We start from the raw sequence: 14,199 nt of genomic DNA on the forward strand, positions 1-14,199 counted from the left end.
AACAATTATGTACATTTGAAAATTGGATATTCCATACAAAACCAATATAAAAAATCAATACATAGTATACAACAAAGTCGCTTCCCGTTCTCTATCCATATGTCCCTATGTATGTTTATATCTTTAAAACTACGCAACAGATTTTGATGCGGCTTTTTCTAATAGATACAGTGATTCAAGCGGAAGGTTTTTGAATAGTAGAGAAACATTGATAAATTAAGAGGTTAAACGAAATTGTGAACAAAATATGGGTAAGTGACGTCGTATGAAATGAAGGTTATAACACAATAATCTTTGTAATTAAAGTTCCCAGCGAAGCGGGTAGTTCCCAGCTAGTTCATGAAAAATAAAGTATTTTTTTTCTGAGCAACAAACGGGCAAAATAAATTCGAATGACATGGTTTCACGTTATAAAGCTTTTTAAAATACGAAAATAAAAAAAAAAATTTTCTTTGTATGATTTTCCTTTGTTTTTTAAAGCTTACATTTTACTGTATGACATATAATACCCTAAGTATGATATAAAGCATTAAGAGGTATGAATATTTGTTATTGTCGCTTAATAATTAATGTCATTTTAAAAAAATAAAAACCACAAAATTATCCAAGACCTATCCAATAATACCTCCTCTTATAATGGAGAACATCAGTTTTGACTTTTTGAAGAAAATCTATATTTTTTTATTCGTTTTCTTTAGAAACAATATGAGTTTTGTTTGATTAATTTTTTTTCTAAGACTTCAATTTCAAATTCACAAACATTAAGAAATATTAGCATTTCTTTTACTAAGTTTCTCAAACCTTCGAGTTGTAAAAACCCGTAGGAAAAAACATTAATATTAAATAAAAAATAAATAAAAAATTCAAGTTTAGGATAAAAATTTAAGAAAATGGTTTTCTTTTAAAATAATGAAGTTTACCTACATTCACTCCGCATCTCTAATGAAAAACTGATACGTGTAATATTATTTCCTGTTCAAGTAAATCAACATTTTGTAAGAGCTTGGAGAAAAATGTGAGGTTTAAAATAAAACACGCTGTAAGTTCACGTAGTGTATACAGAGTGATTCCTAAGAAAGTATAAGAAAAAGTTTAAGAACATATTCTTGAGCCAATTTAATGAACAAAAGTTCGTATTAACATTTACCTTCTTTGGTCCCTTTTGTGTTCTTTTTTGCCAAGCCTATTTCCAATTTCCATGTTTAGTTCGTCAATCCTAAAAATGGAATATTTGGAGCGTGAAATCCGTAAAAATATTTTTGTCAGATACTTTGGAGAAAGAGCACTGCCCATTTTCATAATTTTAAATCAAGAATAAAAAACTTCGAATCCCTGCTTTTTCCAAAAAGACTTTCAAGAGTATTAATACATATTTGGAGGTCCAAAAATGGCATTTTCAGTGTTCGGGGACAAAACAAAAGAGGAACATTATATAAAAGAAATTGGGGAAATTGAAAATCGTAATCCCGAGACTTTTTACAATTAGTGTATGTATTTGAAGAAGACTCAATTTAAAAAAAAATATTGTATGTGTAAAATTTTATGAATTTTGTGTACGTTTTAAGACCTTTTTACGTTTTGAATTTTAAAGTTGTTTCCGTGTATTTTATTGCTTTATAATGCGACAGTTTGAATGTTTGCATTATATATACCTGGTCTATTTATACTTACAGTAAATAAGCTACCAGTAACAATATTATTTTACATATCTCGAAAAACAATAAAAATATGAAATATTCATTAAAATATATAAAACATCCGTGTTTGAAAAAAAAGTGATATCAAAAATAATTCTAAATAAAACTATTATTAACTTACTCTATTATATTCGAAATAATATTGAGTTCACATTACATACAGTTTGAAATAATATTCAGTTCAGTCTATTATGACAGCAGTCAAATATGCATGATGTTATACTTTATTCTTTGCCCATATACTTTAAAGATCATTTGTTGGTTCCGTAAAATAGTAATTTAGTCGGATGCTTAAAATGAATACAAATTCTTCATATCGCTGGACTACCCGTCTTCATTATTCACATGATTGTAGAAACTCGGTCATAAGTTTTAATGTCCTATATATGCAATATATCAGAGTATATATTAAGTTTAGTCTTAAGTTTGTAACACTTAGAAATATTGATAATACGAACAAAATTTTGGTATATACGAACAAAATTATCATAAAAACACTTAATTAGCCCATTTTTGCCCTTTCTTTTACACGATAAAAGCGACAAAAAAATAATCTGAAATTTTTATAGCTTACTAAGGACATTAAAAGTGAGTTTGACCTCATAAATGAGCAATATAGGTTAAATGGATCTAGTAAATCATAGGTTAGGTTATATTGGCTGTCCATGAGAGACACACTTAGGTCAAAGGCCCATTGTGATACCACATATGTGTTTTACTACCTTTTCCGTTGAAATATCAAGAACAATACAGTAAAAAATGAGCTTAAATTTGGGCTACGTGCCAAATCTCTAGCGATAAAAGCTAGTTCAGACAGTAGATATGTTTACTATCAAAATTAAACATCACAATTATTTAATCTAATACAAAGCATTTAAAAATGCAAAAAGAAATCCTTTGAAAATGTTTAAAAAATAAAAAAAAATACAAAAGCATCAAAGGCATTTAAATACGATGCACGATATAGCATTTTTTATATTTTTCATTGCCAGTAAACTTTAAAAAAGCACGCAAGTTCACTCTGCTTTGTACGATTTTATTTTTGTTTTTTAAATTAGTAAAACTCTTGACGTGTAAATATTTTTCTAACCTGTTGAATAAAATTATTGCAAAAAAATAAAAGAATATAATGTTTTCATGAGTTAACATAATTTTTGACTGATATACCTATCGATGTGTATGCTATTTTGCTTAAATTTCATTTTATAAAATTAGTGATTGTTTTTGACGAATGAATTTGTAAGCTTATTTATAAATAAAAGCAATGCTCTCACAGACTTGAAATTCCTACCAGATAGAATTATCCAAAAACTTACCATTTCAGATTCAAATATCTATATCTGTATGAAAAATTATCTAAAACTGCTAAAAAAACTGAGATGAATACTGACAATACCGGATTTTTTCTGGGGGAATACAGGTATCTGAAATTACGACAATGTTTTGATAATTAGCTCTGAGCGAAATTCTATGCCGGTATATTTATACGATAATAAAGGCATGACGTTTACTACAATGCTGGTTTAGTATAGAGATAGATAATATAGTATCTATGTTAGCATATATAATATTTCAGTATTGATAGGGCAATCCACCAGAAGTATTGTGGGTATTGTCGAACAGTATGAGCTGGACGCCCATATTGCATTATCCGCCATAACTATTGCTAATGTTACTCTCCCTTCAATACAGTACACAGTATGGCATTCACAATGATACGGGCAAAGTGATATCCACAAAAAAATTTTTACCGTATGCACAATAGTCAAATTTTCTCTTACTTCATCTACAGAGATCCCCAACTAAAAATCTACGAAATAAACTATATTGGATTGGGCTACGTTAAGCACCCTCCTTGGAATTTTTTTGCCCTATTCGACTGTGGAAGTCTCAAGGCTTGCCTGAGCGTGATTGAAGCACAGTTTGAACAGTCAGCTTCTTTAAAAAATGTAATTTTGATAATAAACTGAGTTAGTTTGAAGATTTATTTTCACATTTAAAATTGTCATTAATTTTGAAACACATAAAGGATTTTGAAAAATTGTTTGTTGTTATTTACAGAAGCACAAAAACTTTAAATTTGCACAAAAAAATATAGTGATCCATTTGCAAATCAAATTTTGGAATCTGTATCTCCCAACATGATACACCAAACAAATTCTATTCGCTTAAAATGAACTAGATAATAAAAATAAATAAAGGCCTTAAAAAGACAAAATAAATGCCTCAAAAAGTTAAATGCAGATTTTAGTTTAGCCCAACTTTAAACAAGCCGAAGTTATTGATTTCATTAATTGATGACCTTCATTATAAATTATATTTAACAACTTTGCGTACAGAAAATGCTTTTCGTTTTACTAATACGGATTTAGATATTCCGAATTGTATGTTTTATAACTAATTATTATAACCACATGAACTACTCTTTCGAAAATTAATTGATTACCTCTGTATTATATTTTTTAACCTCGAGTAACAAAGTGTGGTTTGTCAGTTTAACGTTGTTTGTGTATTTGTCTGTAGCATCATAGTTTTATTGAGTGTGCTCTGAGCTATGTTTCACCAAAATCTGTGGAGCCGTTTGAAGATCATCACCTCTTTACTACTTGTTTCACAGAGAAAAAACACGATAATCTTGGATAAACGGCTGATTTTCTTGAAACATACCTATTAATAAAATAACTTTTCAAACAAACCAAAAATCAAAATGATGAATTCCGAGGAATAATATACAATGTGTCAATGAGAGAAAAAATGAAGAAAGTAGAGTGGAACATTAGGAAATTTAAGAAAAAAAAATTAAATGCAATAAATGGTGGAAACGCATATAAATAAATCATTATATTGCATGTATTATGTACAATGTATTTATTTGCGCTCCCACCATATTTATTAGAGTTAAATGCTAGCGCAACGAGTTCAACTGCCGAAGGCTACAGCCATGTCGAAGGCCTGGCCAAGAGGAAGTAGTAAAATTTGTGACTAGCGGGAGGGGGGCTAAGGAGAGAACGAGATTGCGAGTGGGCTTATCGAACTTAGCGGGCGGAACTTGGAGCTGCAGCTTAATTCAGATTAATAATCGCTGATCAATAGTTACAATTAAATAAATTAAGAAGTTCACCTATTATATCCCCTACAGTTCAGTTAGAGTTCACCTACTATAATTAATGACCCATCGAGGGTCATTTATTATAGTATCTTTCATGATTTGAATAAAAATTTTTTAAATATTAATTATACCAATTCGAATTCAATATTTAAAGGCACGACAATGTCTGTCGGGTCTGCTATAGTTTAAATGTAATTTTTGAGAGATATGCTCATTTGTTTTGTTAAGTCATTTTTTTTTGCGTGCACTTTAATAGTCTATATGAAATTTTTCACTTGATATATCTTGTGAAATTTAAACATGGAAACTCGAAATTATTCAGAATGAGGTTGTTAAGAAATGAAGTGGTTTTATAATGTTCAGTTTTAAAAGTTATTTTATACTGTATTAAAATATTAAATCTTCAAAATATGTATAGAATGTTCCAGAAGATTTTACTAATTTTGTTATAAGAAAAATGAAGAATGATCTAAACGTGAGGGCTGACTGTGTTGCAAGTATGAAATTTTGCACAGTTGCTCTTTAGACCATTTTAATCGATATAAGATCGAAGTAATTATTATTTGATTTTAGAAATACTTAATTTTTCGAATATATCATGTGGAGTATCAATTCCGACTAGTTTTCGGCCAAATAAAACTGATTTAATCTTTAAAAATTGTGAATTGTAGTAATTAAGTCGCTTAGTGATAATTTATAAGTCTTATTCATAAAGACTCGGTAGTTGCAGTCCTCACGAATTTTGTTTATCATTTAGAATTTGTGCCAAATCCGTTGGATCTTCGAAAAAAACTTTTGAAAAAGTATTATATCTATTTTCATGATAAATAAATGTCGTATAAAAAATGAAAATATGTAAAATTACGCACTCTTAAATTTTAGAAATCTTTCTTTTTTTCATTTAACGCATAGTTATCATGTCTAATCGGTTGGGATCAAAATAACTCCATTTGTCCCTTAAAAAAAAGGGCGCAGATTTCCATTAATATCAGACAATTTAAAAAATACTCCAAACAACAAGATGCACTCGGTTTATTAAAAGTCTGCAGTGTAAGGAGAATTCCAAGTATCTGGTCTTTTCTTGAATAACTTTTAGTCAACTCAGTATAAACAACGACCCGTGGTGAGTTTTAAGATAATTTTAAAATGGTCTTAAGAGCAATTTTACATGATTTTGTGCTTGTAACACAATTTTCCGCTATAAAAAGATTGTGGACGTAGGCCTACAGCTGGCACCAATCCCATTTAGGCTAAATCTTTTTAATTTATTATTTAGTCATTATTTAACAGTTACGGGCTCATATAGACTTATAGATGTTTTTCAGACTCAAACTTAAATTATAGGTGTTTCTAAGACGCCTCTTACTTTTGTATGAAACAATTTTGTGTACCTTACTTAACCAAATATTTCTGTTTGAAGGGTAGCTAAGGACTTCTGAAACATATTGTACATGAATGTGTATTCTTAAAAAAGTTTTCTTTGTTTTAAATCTCGTAATAACAATTTTTGTAATAGTTGTATACCCTTGAGTATAATGAAGGATTTTGTTAGGAAGGAACTTAACCAAAGCAGTACTTTTGTTAGGTACACTATACAATTTTATTGTTTTTCTGTAGATATAAATTTATTTTCTGTAGAATGGAATAACAGAAAAAATTGATTATACTAACGTTATGAAATAAAGTTTTGACTTTCATACGTCAAAAATCCATTTTTAAATTAAGAAAAACTAACAAGTTTTTGAAATATGCTTCAAAAATTCCAATATTAAGCATTGTTTTTAACTCAGTATAGAGAAAAGTAATTGTCGAGGTCCGAAAATCTTAGACTACTTTTATACTGATGGCTTTATGTGCGCATGTCCAATACGTGCGTTCGGCGACGTGTTTTTATTCACTATTTCTCATGAATGAAAAGTGATAGTAATCTCTTGTTTGTTCCAATGGTTGCATAATAACATTAAGATATACAAAACGTCTTAATAATAATAAAAAAGGCAACTTTTTGCTACCACATGCCATCTAGCCGAGTTAAAGGTCTTTGAAGCTCCAAAATAATTATTTTCTTCAAAAATAATTATTCAGTTTTAAAAACCTTTTTTTTTCTGAAAGATCAATACCACACCTTTTTGCCTTCATTTGAAAACATTCAAAAGCCACCCTTGAATTTAATCATTCTAACTTAATTTAATCAACCAAATAATTGATTAAAATATTTTGAAATAAAAAATGTATGTACTTTTTTGTGTAACCAAATTAAATTGTTCAATGGAATAGAAAAAAAAATTATTTTTCCTTATACAACATTCTCATTCTTCAGAAACGTCGACTGAATAAAATATAAAAAAAAAACACAAAATTCAATTGATATTCACTTAACATACAAACTGGGTAGAAAATTATCCATATAATTTATAGTTTCGAGGAAATAAGGATAATTTATTTAGAATACCAATTGAATGACAAAGCTTAATATTTGTAACTTTATATACTTGGTAGATCTGTTCACAAACAATGAACAAATTTCGTCTCCAAAATAATAGGGTATGTATTACCTGAGTAGCACTTGTATTAAATGTGGATATGAAGAAAAAAATTAGATAATGTCGAGGAAGTTCTATAAACCGAGTTCTTATAGATCAATTTAGGTCACAAAATTTCCTGATGCTCTAACGAATCGAATGCCGAAAACCGCCTAACTGTTCGATGACTATTTATACATAAACAGGAATAGATAGCAATAAATTTTATTCAATATTCAATGTTGCAGGTGGTCGTTTCTATGGATTAACTGAGAGTTATACGAAAAAAATATTATAATAAAATATATGAAGGATAATTGGGAGGGTAAGAAGAAAAAACTGGACCAAATGGAAAAGCATTTTAATGTAGGCTAAGACTGACTTAGAGCTGAAGCAATACGCTAACTGACATCGTTTATGGCTAGAACCTCTATAACTTTCGTTCTTGATCAATCAAAACATTTTTGGCAAATTCTTTCGTTATTTTGCTGCTGTCTTGTTTTTTCTCATATTACAATACAGATATCGAATTTACAAATTACGTATTTAAAATTATTGTTATTTTTGGAGTCGGTGTCAGCCAAGGAAACAACTCTGACAGAACAGTTTGCTACATTAGCTTGGTTGACACCGACTCTAAAAGTAACAATAATTTTAACTACGTTATTTTTTACTTTTTAGTGCGTATTAATTTATTTTGGAAAAGTTTATCTTTTGAAGTGGGTTTTCTTTTTGCTGAAAGTTTTTTTTTTTTTTTTTATATATGGATTGCATTTATAACGAACATTTAAAATTTTATATTATTGTCTCACAAATTTAAATAAATAATTATGATAATTTATATTTAAAAAATAATATTTATGCAATTTGATTTCTTATTTTCACAATTTTTTATGCATTAAGTATAATTAATTAGTGTTTTTCAATAATTTTAATTTGACATTCCCTATAACATTTACATCTAAAGAATTGCAAATTAGTCATAACAGCCTCCTTTAATGCCAAAATTTTTCACTGGAAGCGCTGGCATCAATTTTATTGTCCCTACCATGACTACGGACACAACGATCAAATCGTCCACTTACTTTCATAAAACTCCTCTCTGATTTAGTAGACAAAATTTGATATAAAGTATAGGTCCATTGTTACTGATAAGTGTTTTTCGATGGTAAACAAAGCATTCTTATGTCCATTTAGGGGATTTATATGTCTTGCTGATCGTGACTCGTATTAAAACTGCAACTAGAGCATCTTGCAAGGATTTTCGCATATAACTCCCGGGCCATAAGATACATGAAAATAATTTTTATCTACCACTTCTTATATGTTTTTATACCATGCATATATGTAATATGCAAGGTATACTAAGTTTATTATACCTTGCATATATGTAATATGCAAGGTATACTAAGTTTAATCCCAAGTTTGTAACGCTTAAAAATTTTGATACTATGAACAAAATTTTGGTATAGCTGTTTATAAAATCACCTTATGAGTCCATTTTCGGTTGTCTGTCCGTCTGTCTGTCAACAAGATAACTCAAAAACGACAAATATACCAAGCTGAAATTTTTGCATCGTACTCAGGAAGTAAAAAGTGAGGTCGAGTTCGTAAATGAGCAACATAGGTCAATTGGGTCTTGGGTCCGTAGGACCCATCTTGTAAACCATTAGAGATAGAGCAGAAGTTTAAATGTAAAAAATATTTCTTATAGACTTTTACCCAACTTTTGTTTTACACATTTTTCGTAAACATCACTGTTTACACGTGAGGGCGCAAATTAGGCGTAAATTGTATATAATTTATTATATATCAGTTATGAATATCAGTTATGTATATGTGACATGTATGTATGTGTAATGTGATAGAGTAATCAACACTGTCTTTGCATGGTATTTCAACAATTAACTCAGTCAATTGTTTGTTTTCACCATCTATAAATGGTATACAAAAATTGTCAACTCTCTTCATTAGACATTACATGATGTAAATAAAACATGTAATTTTATTAATTATTAGTTTTTACATATAAGTTCGTTTTTAGGGACTTTCCTATTCAACGAAAATTAGCTTTTTCCTTTGTACCAATGACACAATTTTGTAAAATTATTTTGAAAGAACAATCGATTTTACGTAATAAATGACCGAAAATTACCTTCGTTAAACTTTCATTTGCAGGTGGCGTCAAGAGAAAAGAACTAAGCCACAGGAGTGAATTGTGCAAAATAATTTAAAAAAACCACTAATGTTACTAATTTGACTTTAATTTTTTTCTAATCTTGTTTTTCGAAAGAACTTTGTAGCACTTCAATTTTCATTCTCTTTAATGCCATTTCTCTAAGCAATTTAATTTTTTAATACCCCTTACGATGCTAAACTTATAGATTTGAGCTGTTAAAGTTTGCACAGTAAGTCACAATTTTATTTTTAATTACTTTCAAGATGTTATTCTTTTAGTTTATGCAGCTCCCACGTAAATAATTTTTTTCGATTTTTATCTAAATTAATGTTCAGTTTAGTGTAAACAAATCAATAACAAACTATAATGTAGTAAATATATCAGAACAAATTAGTAACTTGATTATTTTTTAATCTCATTTGCTATTTGACTCTTTGAACTTTGTCGTTCAGAATAATTCGTTGAAATTAAATTAAATTTATTGTTAATAATTTATTATACTAAAAATGTTAATAATTTGCTGTTTGCTTCAAATTAGCTGAACAGCAGCGTCCTAATAGTTTTCTAAATGGGTAAAGAGAATTATTAACGTACGCATGAGAAAATTTGTACAACGAATGCGTTACACGAGGTAGGAAATCAAAGACGTAAAAAATTTTATCTACGCCTCTTAAATGTGAAAAGAAACGATAATTATAATTTAAAGTTTGAAAAATAAAAACATTAAAAAAGTTTCTATAGTAACTTGTTATTAGTTTAGATTTTGACAGAAATTTGGCTAATTTGATTCGTTGGAAATGATGTATCTCTTTTTTAAGCTAATTTGATTGGTTGAAACAGTCAGTAATGAAAAAATAAGTGTTGCCACACTGAGAGCATGGACCTATTTTACAAACGCAAAGTGAGTAAGGAAAGTAGTTTTTATCTCACTGTACATAAATTAAATTAGGAACTGGTCAAATTTATTCATTACTAACTTTTATTCATTATTATTTTATTTTCATGAAAGAGAGGCTAAAATTTTCACCTAAATTCAGTTTAAGAGTTTTACACAAGATTAAATAGAAATATTTTATTTAAAAGATGTATTGATTTAATTTTATTATCGATACATTAAAAGTTCATAATGTCCATCACTTATATATAAATGGCAGCGTTCGTATAACCTTGATTAACAAAAGACTCAAAATAATTTAAAAACTTGCTCCTACTTCTGCTCATTTCTAAAAACCTGAAATATTTCAACCAGGAAGTTGTTTTAATTTTCTTAATAATTATTCGGCCGTAAAGACAGCTATATGTTAAATGATATCGAAGTTTTGATTTTAAACCCAAAAATGGTGATGTAATAAAACAAAAATAAATAAAAAACAGAGTAGGTGGTTTTTTAGCTTTATGTAGATTCTTTTATAAATATTAATGAAAATATCCACAAATATATATTTTCGTAACATATATAAACTATGCATATAGATATTTCTCTGAAACAGGAACTCAATAATATGCGAGTCATATACCTTTATGACCATATATAGGGTGGTTTTTTGATATCGACATATGTTTGCAAATTCGAATAAACAAAACTTTTAACAAAAAGAAAACCGACTTTAAAAGAAAAAAGTTTCCAAAATAAAATAATAAGTAAAAAAATAACCATAATATAATGCTGTTCAAATTATTATTGTTTTTGGAGTCTGAAAGACAGAACAATTTACAGAGACAGAACATTAGCTTGGCTGACACCGACTCCAAAAATAACAATAATTTTAACTACATATATTTTCGTTATTTTTTTACTTTTTAGTGCATATTATGTTATTTTGGAAAAGTTTTTTTTTATTTTGTGATTTTTACTGAATCTGAAGTACACTAACTAATTTGTCACTAAAAAGGGAATCATCGTAATCGATTGGCGAGATATTGAGTCATTCATCCTCTTGTCGTACGTACTTAATGAAAATTTAAGACTTTTATGGTTTTCTCATGCATTCCGCTATCAGAACTGGATCAAAATGAAATGGGACCACACGGGAAGCATCAGCTTCTAAACAGATAAAGAATCATCAAAATCGGTTCACCTAGTCAAAAGTTTTGAGGTAACACACATAAAAAAAATACAGTCGAATTGATACCCTCCTCTTTTTTTATTTGAAGTCGGTTAAAAATACTTTTAATCGAAAAATTGGATTAAAAATACTTTTTACAGAACAAGCTTTTATTGTTCTGAAAAGTAAAAATAATTTGTCACTGATTCAAGTATCGGTATACTCATTTATAAGTGTTCAAGTATACTCATTTATAAGAGTTTCTTTAAAACAAAAAATTGGATGAAAGAAAAATTTATCCTATTTCTTAAATAATATTAAGGTATAGAATAATTAATAAATTCCTAAAAGCCGCAAAAAAAATACATGAATGCAGAAAGATGAAATAAAACAAAATACAATTTTTAAAATCCAATATTTCATTGAATTATTGAAATTGGATGGCGAGAATTGATTCAATTTAATGAAAAACCTTCACCGCATTGAGATTTTTTCTGTCGTTTTATTTAATTTATTATTTATACTTAGTTTCTTCAATAAAATGTAAATAAAAAATGACAGTCGAGTTTTGATTTTTACAACAAAAAAGTTGATGTATCTAAAATAATTTAAATGTAAAAAAAAACGGTGTAGGTGTTGCTTTTACCTATATGTTATATGTTATATAAATATCAATGAAAACTCCCACGATTTTTCTTGTATGAAGATTTTATATTCTTTTTTTTTTATGTTTATTACATAATATTAAAAAAAATAGTTCAGACTTTTCATTTTTAAGTTAAAAAAAATTTAGTTTAAAATCCAACTTTTACATATTTTTTTAAAATGTCAGATTTCACGAAAAAAAAAAATAATTTAGTCATTTTCCTATTGTGTAAATTAATAGATGAATTAATGTGTGCACGGCACTATTTTAGGTATGCATTGTATTCTCTAGATCAAAATAAGCAAATAAGGTCTTATAATAATATATCTGGACTTGTTAAATGGGCACCACGGTCACTCGTCTTATCGCAGTTAGGCTATTTGGTGCACGACTGAAAGACGTCCATGGTTTATCATTTTTGACATCAGATTGGGTTAACTTCTTCAGGTTGCTTTAATAGTAAATTAAGATCCTAATAGGTAAGTGGTAGTGATTTTATTAAAAAATTTGTTCGAAATCGTTAGCTTTCGTAGGAAATATGACGTAAAAATACGTCATTATTTCGTTTAATCAAAAACAATCGAAAAAATACTTCAACTAAAGTTGTCAAGGACATTCACCTGTGTCCATGAAATTGACATGAAAGCTAAGTTTCAAGGTCATTTGACCTTGATTTTCAGATGATTTTGAAAATTTAACTGAACTTAAAAGTTATAAACGCAGACAAATATCATTTTTTCTCATCCAAAAGCTAACGATTTTCGAAAAAAAATGTTTTAGTTACTTTTTTCATGAGGATGAAGTTTCTAATTTAAAGTGTTATACTATCTCTTACCTTTCAAGGATCTGCATTTATTATTAAAGCGACCTGGAGAACTACGTCCAATCTGATATATCAGATGTCCCCCATCAAATTCAGCAACTTTTGTTTAAGTTCTTTTGTGATTGATTAAATACAAAACGAGCTATTAGCCATAATATATTTAAATGGCTCAATCTGTATTTCGAACTATTTACTGAGCAACGCTCCACCAGTTTTGCTATAGCTAAATATAAGACGAAGCAGTTAAACTTGCCTGGTTCTAACTTGTTTCATTTTGGAACTAGACATCCTTACCTTTAAAATTTTTAAATCGTTTTTTTAACTTAGATCCAAATGCGATATCCTATTTTGCTAAAATTGGGTATGCTGACAATGTTTTATAGGACAAAAAAGTTCCCATGAAAATTAAGTTTATCAGCCATACATTGGTGTAGAACGTAGGATTTTAAAATTGCATATTTCTCGAATTCCTACGTCCTTGATGGTAAAGAATTGAACGTATTGAATTTAGAATCAGTAAATTATTTACTACAGAAAAAGTACTCCTGATAATAATTTTTTTACTCGAAATTTGTTAATTGTATCATTAGTTTCAGCAAAGAAGTTGATCTAATTTTGTTCGATTGTTTCAGAAGTTTTTTTTTTTTTCAGCTAAAAAGATCGTTGATAGAGTCAGACCATATCATCAGACAAAACATACTATATGATGCTGATTGCTGATTATACGGTTGAAATATATTTTCAAATTTTTTCAATTCGATAAATAACTGGATTCAATTTAGAACCATGAAATAAGACATTTTGAACTAGGAACTTAATTTATGGACATAATATACTCTCTAAATCACTTTCAAAACCACTAATAACAAATCACAAACCACAAATTTCGAGTAAGCCTGAAGGACATAGCAAGGATTCTTACCAAGACTACATTTTTTTTAGTACATAATTCACTCGTATAAATACATAATTCACGGGTGTAAATAAATTCATTTGGCAAAATATTAAACGCTAAAAAACTATTTTCGAAAAATTATACTATTAAAGAAAGTTTTTTCGTCAAAATAAAAATCTATTTAATTGTAATTCCAAATATGAGATTGATTAGAGCAAAACTGTTTAAAATGTGTACAAAATTCAAATATTCATGTTTTTTGTTAAATTAGTTTAAATAAATT

The sequence above is a fragment of the Chrysoperla carnea genome, chromosome 2 (genome assembly GCF_905475395.1).
Source record: "Chrysoperla carnea chromosome 2, inChrCarn1.1, whole genome shotgun sequence".
NCBI classification, from domain to species: domain Eukaryota; kingdom Metazoa; phylum Arthropoda; class Insecta; order Neuroptera; family Chrysopidae; genus Chrysoperla; species Chrysoperla carnea.